At 65.4% G+C, this 15,817-nt stretch overlaps 1 protein-coding gene across 5 annotated transcripts in view; it reads right to left on the reverse strand.

Moving 5' to 3' along the window:
* The window catches only part of RALGPS1 (Ral GEF with PH domain and SH3 binding motif 1), a 181,825-nt gene that overhangs the window by 45,469 nt on the left and 120,539 nt on the right, over positions 1–15,817 (reverse strand). The window lies entirely within an intron of this gene.

The raw sequence follows: 15,817 nt of genomic DNA on the forward strand, positions 1-15,817 counted from the left end.
CAGTCTCTTGTCCCCCACCCAAGGGGAAGTGAAAACTCCGCACAGAGAGCTCCAGGCAGGGGGGGGGGCACCCGCCTGCACCTCCTCTCCCGGCTCCCCTCTCGCTCCCTCTCGCCCCTGCTTCAGGCCTGGCAGGGGCGGGACAGCCACATCTCCTGTCCGTGAGGGTGAGGCTGCGTCTGGCTGGCCCCAGCCTCACGCAGGAAGGGCGCCCGTGTCTGGGGAGGGGGCTGGTGGGCGGGTGTTTGGCCCCTGGACACGACTCAGTCTTGGCGCGCGGCTGCCCCGCTGGGGACAGTCCCGTGTCCCTCTGTCCGTCTTCCCGCAGAAGGGAGGAAGCGCGGGAGACTTCTCCCGGCTCCGAAACCTGCCCCGATGGGTCGGACGAGGCTGCCTCGGGCCAAGGGAAACACTCCGGAGCTTGTCTTTCCAGGCCTGGCTCGGGGCGCCGCTACTGTGCACAGAAAGGGCCCTGGACATCCGAGGCCACCAGGCCCCCGGCCAGGGGGTGAGCTCACGGCGCCCTGGTGCGCTCACTGGCGCTGCGCAGGCAGGAACGGGCGGCGGAGGCGCGGCGGCCGCTGTGTGCTGTGCTCAGTGGAAACGGCCGGAAGACGCGACATCCTATCCCTCCATCACCAAGCCCGGAGCTGCTGGGAGGCGGGCAGCGGGTTCCTGGAGGGTTAGCGAGGTCCACGCCACGGCCCTGCCGCGAGGCACATGCGGTGGGCCAGGAATGGATGGGGCCCTGGGAGGGAGGGAGCCCCAATCTGTGGTCTGGGGGGGGCTCAGTGCCCTGGTCTCCCGCCACCTCTCCTGGTAGAGGCTGTGGGCTCCCCGGGGCCGTCTCCCCCTCCTCCTGCTCCGTGTGGCTTTTCTCTGGGTGACGCGGTGCACACACGGTACCCTCCCCCTCCCCGTACCCTCCCCCTCCCCCCCTGCCCCCCACAACTCCCGTGTCCAAGCACCAGGCTGGAGCCACAGGGTCTGTGGTGGGTCTGGTGGGGAGGGGGCAGCGCAGTGCTCAGCCCCACCAGCGGGGGGCGCCAGAGCCCGCCCCCTCCCCCGCTCAGGGTGGGCGCAGTCCCAGCCGGCAGGCAGGGAAGGGGCCTGCTTCTGCCTTTCCATGCATGTAGAAGCTTCCACCTGCTCCCACCGTCGCCCCCGGCCCTGACACCAGACCCCACACTCCCGGAGAACGAAGCCAGGAGCCTGAGCCCCGGGTCCAGCCCGGCCTCCCCACCTCTACTCGGACCCGGCTCCTCCCCCGCCTCCACGGCTCCTGCCCCTGACCGCCAGGGCCACAGCCACCTGAGGGAGTCGGGGACGACAGTGGGAGGGGGCCGCCTGCTCGGCGATGGAGAACCAGGGTGCGAGGCTGTGGGCGCCTGTGCGCACAGCAGACCCAGAAGGAGCGGCCAGCAGCAGCCACGCGGACTCTGGGCATCGACCGCCTCCCCCTGCCCCCCCCCCCCCCCCGGCAACTCGCAGAAGAGACTGGCCCCGCCCCACCCGGACCTGGCACCGAGAAGCAAGCGCCAGGGGACGCGCTGGGCAGACGCGGGGCACAGACCCACCCAGAGGCATGGCCCGTCCCCGCTGCTCACGGCCGCCGGCACAGAGCTAGCAAACGCCGTCCTGAGGAGTTCTGGAAAGTTCCAACTGGCCCTGCCCCATCCTCCTCATGCCCACTGGCCGACCGTTACTCTCAGGGAATGGGACTCTCCTGGGGGCAGGGGGAGGGCGAGACCCCGCGAGCCTCCTGTGAATAGACCCCAAGGGTAGGTGGCGCCCCACCATCTAGAGGAAGGGAAACCCGGGGCCGAGCACCAGGGCAGGACACAGAGGGCCTCGGGGAGGGGGCCGAGGGGGCCGAGAGCAGAGCTGGCCCGGGAAGGGCTCTGAGCGGTTCCCATAAAGGGCGACTCCAGCACCTCCTGGGTACACGCTTAAACTGAAGCAAACGAAACACAAGTCAATCAATGGTCCAGGCTAGATGATGATGATGATGATGATGATGATGATGATGATGATGATGATGACAGAAGACCCCAGAAAAACCGAACAAGCACAGACGTGGCTGCCAAGCCCTCCACGCACTCTTGGCTCTGGCCCTCGGGAGTGGACTCCCCCGGCGGGGAGAGACGCTGACCCATGAGTGGGGGAGCACCGGGCGGAAGGCCTTGGCCGCTGAGGAAGAAAACCACTTCCCCGGTGAGTAGGGCTGAGCTCCGGGAGATGACAGATGGTTCCGGATGGTGAAACCAGTGACGGGCCCGGAGGGACGACACCGTTCTGAGCGGGAAAACCCAACCTGTGCGTTCATTTTCCATCAGTCCCTGGGCTGTGGACGGCAGGACACAGCGACTGCTGGACGGGCGCACACTGCTCCAAGCCCCCTCGCGGCTGGGGGCTGGGGGCTGGGGGCTGGGGGCAGGCCAGAACCAGCTGCTCACCGTGGGGTCTGCAGCCAGCCCTGCCCTGAGGCGCCAAGGACGGACCCCTTTCTGCAGGGCCAGTGCAGAGCGCCCCCTGCAGGCAGCTGGCGCCCCAGAGCCGGGAGGTGGGCATGGCGGGGCGGCCACCAAGGCTCAGAGCCAGGGGGTGGCTACCAGCCCAGGGCGAGCGCGCTGCCCAGGCCACGGGGAACGTGGGGCTCAGAGGTGGCAGGGGGTGGGGAGGAGGGACAGACGCAGACAGGCCTCGTCGGGCCAACACCCAAGGCTGCAGAGGTCGCAGGCTGGGTCTGGACCAGGGCTCAGGCTGGTTGCCCCTTCGGGGCTCCTGAGGTCAACTCTCAGGGTGCCAGGGGGTGACGGGCCCAAACGGCCCTGGGGCAAGGAAGACGCCTGCATATGCCATCCATTTCTGTGTGTGTGTGTGTGTGTGTTTGAGAGTGTGAATGTGTGTGTGATTGTGTGTATGTGTGAGAATTGTGACTGTGTGACTGTGTAAAACTGTGCATGTGTGGGAATTGTGTGTATGAGTGTGTGATTGCATGTATGTGTGAGGATTGTGTGACTTTGCGTTTAAGTGTGAGGGAATGAGTGTGTGTAAGAGTGTGACTGTGTAAATAGATGTGAGAATTGTGTGCTTCTGAGTGTGTGACTGTTGTCTGTGATTGTGTGTGTGAAAATTGTGCATGTGTATGAATGTGGGTGACTGTGAGTCTGTGATTGTGTGAGTATATGTGAGAAATGTGTGTGTGTGTGTGAACGCGCGCGTGTGTGAGTGTGTGAGTATGTGCGCAGGGCAGCAACGGGTGTGGGGAGCGGAGAGCAGCTGCCAGCCTGGGAGAGAGAGTGGCAGCGCGGCCAGGCTCCGAGGGGACAGAGAAATGCAGACGAAGAGAGAAAAGCCACCATTTCAAACCATGACCTCATTCGCTTTCAACAGAGGCCAGTGCTGGCAGCCGGCAGGGCTGCGGCGAGACGGGGAAGCCCACAGGTCTGGCTGGGGGGGCTGGGGAGAGCCTGGTGGGGAGGCAGGGGGGGACCCGACGCAGAAGAGAAAGGGGCGCCCTTTGATGCCAGATCCCACACCTAGAAACCCCGCCTGAGGTTTACACACACACACACACACACAGACACACACACAGACACACAGACACACACACACACACACACAGAGGCATTTATTGCGGAAAAAATTTTTAGGGGTTGAAGGGAAAAAACAAGGAAAAGTGGAAGCTTGTGACCATCGCACGACAGGGACAGTGACACGATGAGGCTCCTCGCAGACGTGGCTTGTGATCGCTTCAGCAAAAAGCGAACAGCGCGGCACTCGTGGTTCAGGCTGGCAAGCCGATTCTCCTAGTACGTCTACCCTGAGCACTGGGTTCAGGTGTCCCCAGAGGCCGGGCCCCGCCCAGCCTGCGCACGGCCCTCCCACTCCAGGCGCTGAGGAAATTTCTTCAGGAACACGGACGGGCACGACTCCGAGCTTGTAGAGAGCCTCAACGATGAGCCCGAGTCAGGAACACACAGACACACTCTCACACGGCACGCACACACTCGTGCCCGCTCTCACACAGACCACATACATGCTCACACGCGTAAATGACACCTAGGCGCACCCTCACACTCACACCGCTCCCACACACTCCCGCTCAGCCATCCACATTCTCATACACACGCTCACACACATTCACACACCACTCACACACGCACCACACACACACACTTGTGCATGCGCTCACACACATACACGCTCATTCATACACACAGAAATGACACATATGCACACCCTCTCACATACTCACACCTCTCCCACACATGCTCACACACCCAGACATACACCATCCACACATACTCATGCACACACACACTTGACTCTCATGGACACACACGATGCACACACACACACACATGCACTCGTGGCCTTGTTGTCCTCACTGGACCCTTAGGATGGCTCCTGCCCCCCAGATACGTCTGCTCCTCTGTCCCCCCCAGAGTCTCTGCAGCCAGAGGCCAGAGCACTGGCCCCGAGCACTGTGTGGGCCCCGGCACGCCCCGTGCTCTGCTCACGGGGACGGGAACCTGCCCAGCCCATACTGCCCGGTCACCCGTGCTGGGCCCAGGAGCCCCTGCACACAGGCAGGTCTGCACAACTGGGGGGACAGAGGTGACCAGGCCCCCACACCCGTCACCACCTCTGCCCTGTAGCCGGATGCCCCGGCACTGGGTGGCCCACTGCAGGCCTGGGCCCTTCCAGAATGTTCCACAGGGGGTGCTGCTCCCATTTGCCTCCATGGAGCTGTGTGAAGTCGGGTCTCCCACGCGCCCGTGCCCGCCCCCTGCCTCCCGCCTCCCCCCCACCTGGCAGAGGCTGTGGGCGCCACGCTACAATGCAACATGCTCTCACGTGCCAAACGCAGACCCAGGCGCACGGACATATAAGGCAGCAACAGGCGATAACATTCTAACGTGCGATTCTCCATTTCCAAGTCATCTTGAATAAAGAATACGAAAACCACCCGGCCCAGACAGGCTGCCAGCTGTCCATACTTGGGGAAAGTGGCCCTGGTGGGCGTGCTGGCCTCACACAGCCCCGTGCCAGGCCTGCGCCCGGATGGGAGGGGGGTGGTGAGGCGGGGGGGGGCAGCCCGGGCGCTGGGGGAGCCCCGCCCCACCCCGCACCCCCTCCAGCCTCTCCCATCCCTCTCCCCACCCTGCGTGGTTGGTTTTCCCCAGCAGACGCCACCACTGGGCGCCTGCCCCTCCCTCCTCCCGAGGCACCCACCCTCACCCACCCCTGCGAGGTGCCCCCGCCCCTTCACCTGCTCTCCGCGCACGTGGCCCTACTCTTGCAAGGTTTCAAAGAACATCTCTCGCTTAAGAAGGGAAGTTTATGGGGTCTGGAGCACAGCACAGCGGACTCGGGGGTCCGACCCCAATTCTGGCCCCGAGCACTCCAAGGTCCACCGAGGCGAGGGCCTGTGACGGGGCGGGCCGGGAGGTCGCAGCACCGCAGGGGCCGAGCAGGGCTGTGTTCTCGGGGCCTTCCTCGAACCTCTGGCAGTTGGCCGAGAACTTCCCGAAACAGCCCTGGCCCCCCACGCCAAAGCGAGGAACGTTTACGCCCGTGAAGGAGACGGCTGCCGAGCCGGTCGCCCCGTCCCCACCTCCCCCCACACTGCCAGACCCGCCCTACGGGGTCCCGCTGCAGGTCCCAGACAGACACTGGGCCCAGATAATGGCCACAGGCTGCAGGGCTCAGGGGGTGTCCTGTGGGGGGGAGAGTACCCGTCCTGGGGGTGCGAAGGCACTGGGGCCCCGAGAGAGGAGCGGGGGATCTGAAGGGAGCAGGAGGGGACCAGGAGGGGATCGGGAAGGGCCAGGAAGGGTCAGGAAGGGATCAGGAGGGGATCAAGAAGGAATCAGGAGGGGATCAGGAAGGGCCAGGAAGGGCCAGGAAGGGATCAGAAGGGGACCAGGGAGGGGATCAGGAAGGGTCAGGAAGGGTCAGGAGGGAACCAGGAGGGGATTGGGAAGGGATCAGGAAGGAATTAGGAGGGGTCAGGGGGATCAGGTGGGATCAGGTAGGGATCAGGAAGGGATCAGGTGGGATTAGGAGGGGATCAGATGGGATCAGGAAGGGATCAGGAGGGACTAGGAGGGAATCGGGTAGGATCAGGAGGGGATCAGAGGAACCAGGAGGGGCCATGTGCCGCTGTGGGTCCCTCCAACGGCGAAGACGGTCTTGTCTGGCCTTCCCTGACTGCCCGCAAGTGGGCGTGCCTACTGGTCCAGCGCCCTCTGCCCTCTGCCCATTCTCCAGGCCGAGACACGGCAGGAGGGGCCGCAGGTGGGCAGTGGTGAGAGGTCGAGAGAGTAAGTCCTCCCCCTGCTGTGAGGGGGGCTTGGGGTCTCTCCCCTCCAGGCGCAGGTCAGGGCGGTGTGAGCCTTGGAGCCCCCCAGTCAGGCCCCCCTTCCTCCCCTTTGTGCTGGCTCTGCTCACGCTCCTGCGGGTGGAGTTTGGGGGCGCCGGACCCCCCAGGTGAGTCAGTGCTGGCTCTCCAGCCACCTCGCCCCCGAGGTCTCCGTTCTGGTCCCGTCCTCACTGCTGGACCCCCCTGTCCTGAGAGTGAGTGACCCTGAGTGACCCCCTGGGGGCCCAGGCCCTGCTCAGAGGGACCCAGCAAGGGCAGGGCGGGGACCTCCTGGCTCAGCCCCTTTCTGGAAGTTTCTCCCAGGGGCCTCTCAGGGCCAAGGCCCAGCGTGGCTTGCCCGTGCTCGCCCACCTGGCCTGCCACATGTCGGCACAGGACACGCGTGACCCACCTTCCGGCCAAGCCCTGCCCGGGCTGGGCGAGCCCAGACAAGGTGCGGCTGGTGCCGGGACGCGGACGGGCCCCCGAGCATTGGCGCCCGGGGCAGGGATCACTCGGGCGGGGCGCAGGGACCGGCTGTGTGCAAGGCCGGTGCCCGTCGGCTGTGCGATGGCTCCCGCCCCTCCGGGACCGATTTCACCGAAGGAGACGGGCACAGACGCTGCAGCCAGAGACCTGCAGGTGGCAGGTGACAGGAAAATCTCCTGGCACCGGCTTCAAAGGGGGCAAAGGGCTGTGGGAGCTGAGGCTGACTCAGGCGACTGGAGGCTGCACCCCAAATCCGGGCAGCCCGGGACTCGCTCAGCACCCCCACCCCCAGGCCCTACACGGAGGTTGAGGTCAAGGGCCACAGTGGGTCAGGGTCCGAGGCTTCATGACACAATGGAAAACTGGCCACGGCACTGCTCGGCCAGGGAGCCGCCGCCTGCCCGGAGGAGGAGGCCGGGGCAGGCGCTGAGGCGGGGCTGGAGCAGCCTCGTCCTGGTCTGGGCATCTGATCTGATCAGCTGTTCCCGACAGGCCTGCTGGTCCGGGTGTGCCCGTGGATCGCTGTGCCCGGGAGGGACGGCCTGAGGGTACAGACCTGGGCCCCTCTCCTCAGCTTCCAGGGTTCGGAGACTGGGGGCGCGTCCTGAGGGGAGCGTGTGGCCCCCGGCCCGTGCCGGGATGTCCTGCCCCCTCCCAACAGCCCAGAGGCCGGAACCGGACCCGGCAGGGTTGTTTTTTTTTTCCTTTTGGGTCACACCCGGCGATGCACAGGGGTCACTCCCGGCTCTGCACTCAGGAATTACTCCTGGCGGTGCTCGGGGAACCATATGGGATGCCGGGAATCGAACCCGGGTCGGCTGGATGCAAGGCAAACGCCCTCCCTGCTGTGCTATCACTCCAGCCCCCAGCAGGGTCCTGACCCTCACCCAGTCTGGCCTGATCCACCCAACCTGGCCTGGCCCTGGCCTAGCCCAACCCTGATCTGCCTGACCCTGGCCTGACCTGACCCTGGCCTGACCCTGGCCTGACCCAACACTGACCTGACCCTGGCCTGGCCCAACCCTGACCTGACCCTGACCTGACCCTGGCCTGCCCCAACCCTGACCTGCCTGGCCCCTGGCCTCCCCGCCCCTGGCCTGGGCATCCGCTTGCTCCCCTTCCCCAGACGGGGGTCTGCGGGGTGGGGGTGGGGCGCACACTTCAGGGCTGGCGGGCAGGAGGCAGGACGTGGACTTCAAGGGCTGCAGAGCCGTGGGGGCCCCCCGGGCAGCACAGAGGCCACCACGCGTCCAGGCTTGAGCCTTCCCCACTGAAGGCCCTGCCAGCCCCTGCTTCAGACGGCAGCAAGAGGCAGCTCAGGGCCTGTTCCTGGGCCTACCCGCCCCCCCCCACAAGCCTCGGTACCCCCGGGCCGGCCCAGCAGGTGGCAAGTTGGGGACAAGATATGCGGCAGCCCTGGGGCTATCCCAGAGGGAGATCGTGGTCCTCAGCCGAGCATTGTCCAGCGGGGTCAAGACTCCTGCTCCCGGGCCCGCCCTGGCCCCTCCCACCAGCTGATCCTAGACCTGCTCTGCCTGCTTCCTGGGGGGGCCGAGCGTGCGTGACCCCCCCTCAGCGACTCGCAGCAGACAGTGACCAGGCCGGCGGCCCCCTCCGAGCCCTGCGGGGGTTCTGGGCTCAGGGGCGGTGCTGGGGTGGGCAGGCCCGCCTCCTCCGGCCCCCAAGTTCCTCTCGGCCCCTCTGGAAGCCTGCGTCGGACACGGGCACTCGCTCCCCGCCCCCCCCCCGGGGCAGCGGGTGGGGGACGGACCCAGCCCCCTGCTGGCTGGAGGCTCTGCAGGTCCCCCCGGCCCAGGACCCCACATCTGCCTCCAGCCTCCACACCTGGCTCTGGGGAGAAGAAACCTCGGCGCCTCGGGACCCCACCCCTGTCTGGGGTGCACAGGGCGGGAGGGGTGTGGCGGGCCGGGGCGGGCAGGAAACGGAAGTTAACGTGGGTTCTACTGAACACGACGACGCAACTCTGGGAGCTGGTTTACGGGTGACAGGACAGAGGTGTCCTCAAGACAGAGACGCCGCAGCGGGCCCAGGCCACGCCACCTGGGCCGTTCGGACAAGGGGGAGGTGGTGGCGGGAGACCCCGGCATGGCGGCGGTGGGGCCCCCTCGCGCTGAATCACGGCATTCACAGGGCACGGCGCGGCAGGAGGGGGTCCCGGGCCTCCAAGGGCAGGGCCTGGCGCTGGCAGGACAGAACCTGGACCCCGCCGGGCCGGGCTTCTGCATGCCAGGGGGTGCTGGGGGGCGGAGGCGGAGGGCGGCCGTGGACACTGACCACAACCCGAAGTAGGGCGCGTGTCCGGGGCGTCCGCTGGCTCCCGCCTCGCTGAGCAGGGGGGAGGGGACGGGACGGTGCGTTCCCCAGTAAAGGACGGGCGAGGGTCCTGGGGGCACCGGGCGGCTCGGCCTCGCTGGCAGCTCAGTGGGAGGGGGACGCTGCCCCACGGTCTCCGCCCGGCAGGCAGGCGGCAGGCAGGGGTGACACAGGCTGAGCCGCAGGGCGCACCGAGCCCTGGTCTCAGGCTGGTGTGATCGGGGCCTGTGGGGTGCCGGGGGCGTCCCTGGCAGAAGCTTTATGCAGGGGCCGAGGGTGAGGGTGGGGGCACGAGCAGAGCCCCCAACATTTTGTGTGCCAAGCCACCCCCCGGGGACCCTTCCTGGCCCAGGGTAAAGCAAGTCTGTGAGAGCACCTGCTATATACATGGGGAGGATAGAGTGGGTCTGGGATGAGCACCTGCTGTATACATGGGGAGGATAGAGTGGGTCTGGGATGAGCACCTGCTGTATACACGGGGGTGGATAGAGTGGGTCTGGGATGAGCGCCTGCTGTATACACGGGGTGGGTAGAGTGGGTCTGTGATGAGTGCTTGCTGTATACACGGGGTGGATAGAGTGGGTCTACGATGAGCGCCTGCTGTATACACAGGGGTGGGTGGAGTGGGTCTGTGATGAGTGCCTGCTGTATACACGAGGTGGATAGAGTGGGTCTGTGGTGAGCGCCTGCTGTATACACGGGGTGGATAGAGTGGGTCTGGGATGAGCGCCTGCTGTATACACGGGGTGCGTAGAGTGGGTCTGGGATGAGCACCTGCTGTATACGGGACACACGGGTGGAGAGAGTGGGCCCGGGAGTGCTCCCGTGTACCATCCTGACGGGTGCTTTGCACCCACACTTGTCACTGGCCCTCGCGGGCAGATACGGCGTCGCTGACCCCCACTTCGCAGCGAGGAGGCGGAGACGAGAGGCTGACAGGTGGCAGCAGTCATGTGGGACACTCGCACTGAGGCCGCGGCCAGCCTGGCTGACCCCCGCGGCACTGCCCAGGCCACAGGCGGGGAGCTGGCGGGCTATAGGCCCCCGTGGGGCCCACCGGGCAGGGCCTGTGGGCAGCGGCCACGGGAGGCCCTGCTGGCCTGAGAAGCCAGGGACAACCCAGGCCACCCTGGCCGCCGGCCGGGCAGGACCCAGGCACAGCCCAGGGCCGGCCGCACCCACCAAGCTCGGGGAAGGGAGAAAGTGAATCCAGGCGCCAGGAAGGCCCGAGGCTGACCTCTGGCCAGCTCTGCCTCTGGCGGGCTGCGGGCTGGGGGACCTGCCACCGCCTGTCCACGCTTCCCAGGGCACGTGCCCCCGGCCCATCCCGGGGCCCCGTCGGGACCCTCACGCACCCACACACTGGCATCACTGTCTGCACGCCAGGCAGCCGACAGCTCAGGGCCCCTGGCACATGCTGCCTCCACACCCGCACCCCCCACACACCTATCCCTGCACACTGTGCAGACTACACAGACCACACACCTGAGCACATGTGTACACACACGCCTGCCCAACCCCCACACATGCACACCTGCACACACCTGCACATCCCCCACACATGCACACAGCTGCACATCCCCCACACATGCACACCTGCACACACCTGCACACCCCCACACACATCTACACACCTGTGCAGCCCCCACACACGTGCACACCTACACACTCACACACATGCATGTCACACCTCTGCATCCCCCACACACATGCACAACCCCCCACATATACACACCTTCACATATCTGTATACCCCACACACATGTGTATACACCTGCACAACCTACACACACCTGAACAAACTACACACCTGAGCACACCTGTGTGACTTACACACACAAACACTGGTACACCCACACACTGAGCAAACTACACACATGTGTTTTTTGTTTTGTTTTGTTTTTTTGGGGTCACACCTGGCGATGCACAGGGGTCACTCCTGGCTCTGCACTCAGGAATTACTCCTGGCGGTGCTCAGGGGACCATATGGGATGCTGGGATTTGAACCCGGGTTGGCCGCATGCAAGGCAAACGCCCTACCGCTGTGCTATCGCTCCAGCCCCCAAACTACACACATGTGCACACCTACACACACAAGCGAACCCACCCCACATCTGTACAACCTACACAAACCTAAGCACATCTGTGCAAACTGCACACACCTGCACACACATGAGCACACCTGTGCGATCTACACACACTCACACCTGTGCACCTACACACCGATATACACCTGCACACACCTTTGAGACCCACCCCCCCACACACACACACTGGCACAGTCCACGTACACTGTACCCTGGCACGATGGGCACTGCCTTCCTGCCTCCTCCTGGCAGATGGGCACGGGGAGCAGCTGAGGGGAAGGCACTGGGCACCCGAGGGCCCTGCTGGGCAGCCGCTGGCTCTCCCGACCCCCACCCTGGCTACTGCCCTCCCCCCCAGGCCTGTTCTCACCTCCAGCAACCCTGAGTGGTGACCTTGACGCAGGGTGAGAGCTGCCTCTCTCCCCGGGCCCCTCACACCGCCCTGCCTCTGGGCTGGCCCGGATGGTCCTCCGACCCGCTCCCTCACCCCTCAGGGCTGATCAGCCCAGCCCACGCCCACCCCCCTCACTCAGCGTCCCCCCATCAGTCCTCGCTGGGACCCCCTCGGTCTCTCAGCCGCCCCCTCGCGCACAGGCAAGACCAGTGCGGAGTAACAGCGGGTGTCTAGGGTGGCTCAGTTCTCCCCCAGGACCACCCGGTGTCCCGCAGCTAGAGCCCGCCCTGGCACCACTTCTACCAACCACGCGGGAGGGAGCACCCGCCAGCGCCCGAGCACACCTCCTGAGTCCCCAGGGGGAGGCTGGGGAGCAGCAAACCCCACCCCTGCTCCAGGGACTCCTGGGACGGGGCCTGGCGTGGTGGAGGCAGCGTGAGGGCGAGGGGCCGGGCACCAGACAGCCCTGGGCAGAGGCAGCGAGGACTAAATCCAGAGCAGAACAAGTGCCTGTGCCACATGCCCCGTCCCCGGACTATGGGGCGTGCACATACACACACACGCACACACACGTGTGCACACAGACACATGCACATATACATGCACACACGTGCACACACATGCACACACATACACACAGGCACACATACACACACACGTGCACACATATGCATATACACACATACACATGCACACACGCACATGCACACACATGCACGCACACACATACACAGATACACGCACATACACACACAAGCACACATACACACATACACACAGACAAAGACACACACACGTGTGCGCTTCCTGGGCAGACAGCAAACGTGCTGGACACTCGGGTGCTGTCCTGGAGGGAGCGGCTGGCGCGGTCCCCACTGGTGGGCTGAGAAGTGGGGCTGGGACGGTCACATGTGCCCACGGCGGCTCTCGGCTGGCACACCGGGCATGACAGGACGTCCAGAGGTCCCCAAGACCCCGCCCACAAGCGCAAGTCTCTCAGCTGCCCGGGTGTGACCTGCAGCGCGGGGCCCCCGCGGGGTCTTACGCACTGCAGGGACACAGGCTTCGGAAGCGAGGGGACCCTCTGCTCCGCCTTTCTGTGACCTGCTGACCCGGCAGGGCGCGACCTGAGAGACGACCCGAGGGCTGGACCGCGGCCTGCTGGGCTGACAAGCAGGAGCCGCAGGGCAGCGGAGAGGGCGCCTGCCTGGCACCTGGCCAACCTGGGTTCGACTCCCGGCATCCCAGATGCTCCCCGTGCCCCTCCAGGAGTGATCCCTGAGCACTGAGCCAGGTGTCAGCCCTGAGCACCGCTGGGGGTGCGGCCCCGAAACCCAAAAGAGGAAAGGAGAGAGGCTGTGGGCGCGTCCTGCTTCCGGGCCTGAACACAGGGGTGAGGACGAAGCTATTTTTTTGTTTTTCCTTTTGGGCCACACGTGGCGATGCTCAGGGCTTACTCCTGGCTCTACACTCAGGAATGACTCCCAGCAGTGCTTGGGGGACCCTATGGGATGCCGGGGATGGAACCCAGGTTGACCACGTGCGAGGCAAGTGCCTCCCTGGTCTATGGCTCCAGTCCCAAGGCCGCTGCCGTTCTTGGCTGGGCCCAAGACCGCTGTGTGCGGGCTCGCTCCAGGCAGGCCCCACGCTGGGAGGACGGGGCACCGCGCCTGGCCAGTTCGGGCCCAGCTGATCGCTGGAGAGCACAGGGAAGTGTCCACTCAGGCACCTCCGAGTCACCGAGTCTGCCTCGAACCCTTGCAGGCTGCGGGCGAGGCCCCGGGCCCGGCCATCGCTCTTCCGTGTCACACCAGGCGGGCCCACCGGGCTGACCGCTGGTGCTTCCCTGCGGACTCACCCCTGGAGCACGGAGAGCAGTGGCTGCAAGTTTGGGGAAGGCCCCCCGGAAGGAGAACAGGAGATCCGGGGGGAGGGGCAGCTTGAGCAGAGCCCCTCGGGGCGTCCTGAAAGGGGGGAGCAGCAGACTGATTTTTCCGAGCGACTCCTTGGCCCCCACAATCGTCAGTACCACGTGAACACCAGCTGCTCGCGAGCATTTGAGAACATCGCAAAGCCACGTGGCCAGCAGGAGCTGGGGTCCCTGAAGCACAGGAACCCCCTGGGTGCTCCCCCAACCCTATTCTTTTTTTTCTTTTTAAACTTTTTGGGTCACACCCGGCAATGCACAGGGGTGACTCCTGGCTCTGCACTCAGGAATTACCCCTGGCGGTGCTCAGGGGACCATGTGGGATGCTGGGAATCGAACCCGGGTCGGCCGCGTGCAAGGCAAACGCCCTCCCTGCTGTGCTATGGCTCCAGACCCCCGCCGCCAACCCTATTCTTGGTGAGATACAGACACACTTGCCAAGAGGCCAGCAGCAGGACTGCCCGGGAAGAGATGCCTTTGCCGTGGGCCCAGAACTCAAAATACTGTGCAGAGGGCCAGACGCAGATCAAACCCGACCAGATCCTCACACCCGGACCTCCCTGAGATCAAGGTTCTCCGCCAGGAATTTATTTACCTGCCTCCCAGAACAAAACACAGCATTTGTCCTGAAAAACCGCATTTTCAGGACAGCCCCAGACACCAGCAGGCCGGGCAACGTCCCTGGCTCATGGGCCCGAGTGGCCAGGATCCCCCACCTCCACTGGGGGGGGGGACCCCTCTGCAGAGTAAACTCAGGAGTGACGACAGACACGTGAAAAGACAGGAAAACAGGACCCACGGGGAAGAGGAGCCAGAGTCAGCAAATGCCAGCGCACCGGCAACCCAGATGCCAGAGTGAGGCTGGCACTGGGAGGAGGTCTGGGGCCAACACCATCCTGTCGACAGGACGCGCGTTCCCGGGTGGAGGTGACGGGGCACGTGGCAGGGCCGGAAGGTGAGTCGGGAAAACGGCGTCCCCGGACGGAACCACGGGGGAAACGAAGCTTAGAGACAGGAGGCTCGGCCCCCGGTGGGCAACAGGTGTGCAGACAGAGCCCCGAGGGGCCGAGGGGTGGGGAGGGGGCGGGGCCGGAAGCGCACGGGAGGGACTGAAGGGAACAAACACCCACTCCCAGGCCCGGTGAAGGGGTCCCCGACTGTGGAAGCTGAGCCCTGCAGCCCGCAGGTGAGCCATGAAGCGGCCGTTGGTGGATCCAAGGGGAGGGGTCCAAGTCCCACCTCTCCCTGGGAGCAGACCCGAGGAGCACTGCGGTTGGGAGACGCTGATGGGCCCTCCGCTGGACCCACCTCCCCACCAGCCCATTCTCACCCAGCCCTCGGGGCTCTGCGGTAGCACCACTGCTGGGAAGCCCGCCCGGATTGCCCCACGCAGGTCAAAGCCATGCTGGTGCCCGGCCTGCTTTACTGGACCCTGAAGTCTAGGGGGAGCACCGGCAAGGAGCCCTGCTCCCTGCAGAGTGGGGTATGGTGGCCTGAGCAGGGCTGTGCTGGCCCCCCTGCCCGGGCGGGGGGGAGGGGGCGTGCGGAGGGAGGAGGAAGCCCACTCAGGGTCCTCTCTCTGACCAGACCAAACTCACCAGCTCTACCACCACCACCGTCCCTCGCCGGTTTGGGGCCAGACCCGCTGGTGCTCGGGTTTACTCCTGGGCCAGCCAAGGTGGGCTCGGGGACCGTGTGGGACAGAGCCTGGGTCAGCTTCAGGCAAGGCCGCTGCCCTCCCCATCCTGTTACCTTGCCACCACACCCCACAGCTCATTTTTATTTATTTTTCGCTTTTTGGGTCACACCTGGCGATGCACAGGGGTTCCTCCTGGCTCTGCACTCGGGAATCACTCCTGGCGGTGCTCGAGGGACCATAAGGGATGCTGGGAATCGAACCCGGGTCGGCCCCGGGCAAGGCAAACGCCCTCCCCGCTGTGCTATCACTCCAGCCCCACAGCTGATTTTTGTAAGGAACGGGGAGCCCAGTAGGTCCTCACGGGGCGGAGGGACTCACCCTCCCCCGCTCTCCCCGCAGACCCGGCCCGCTCCTGCCCAGGGGAGAGACCCTGCATGGGCTCAGGCTCGGTTCCTCCTTCCCTGCTCGGCCCAGAGACACTCACATACCCGCCTCCCAGCACCAGGCCACAGGGGGGTGCCCAGGGACCCCCACTACGCAGACCTCAATGAAGGGCGCCCACCCAGGAGGTCCCAGC

This window comes from Sorex araneus, chromosome 1, assembly GCF_027595985.1.
Source record: "Sorex araneus isolate mSorAra2 chromosome 1, mSorAra2.pri, whole genome shotgun sequence".
NCBI classification, from domain to species: domain Eukaryota; kingdom Metazoa; phylum Chordata; class Mammalia; order Eulipotyphla; family Soricidae; genus Sorex; species Sorex araneus.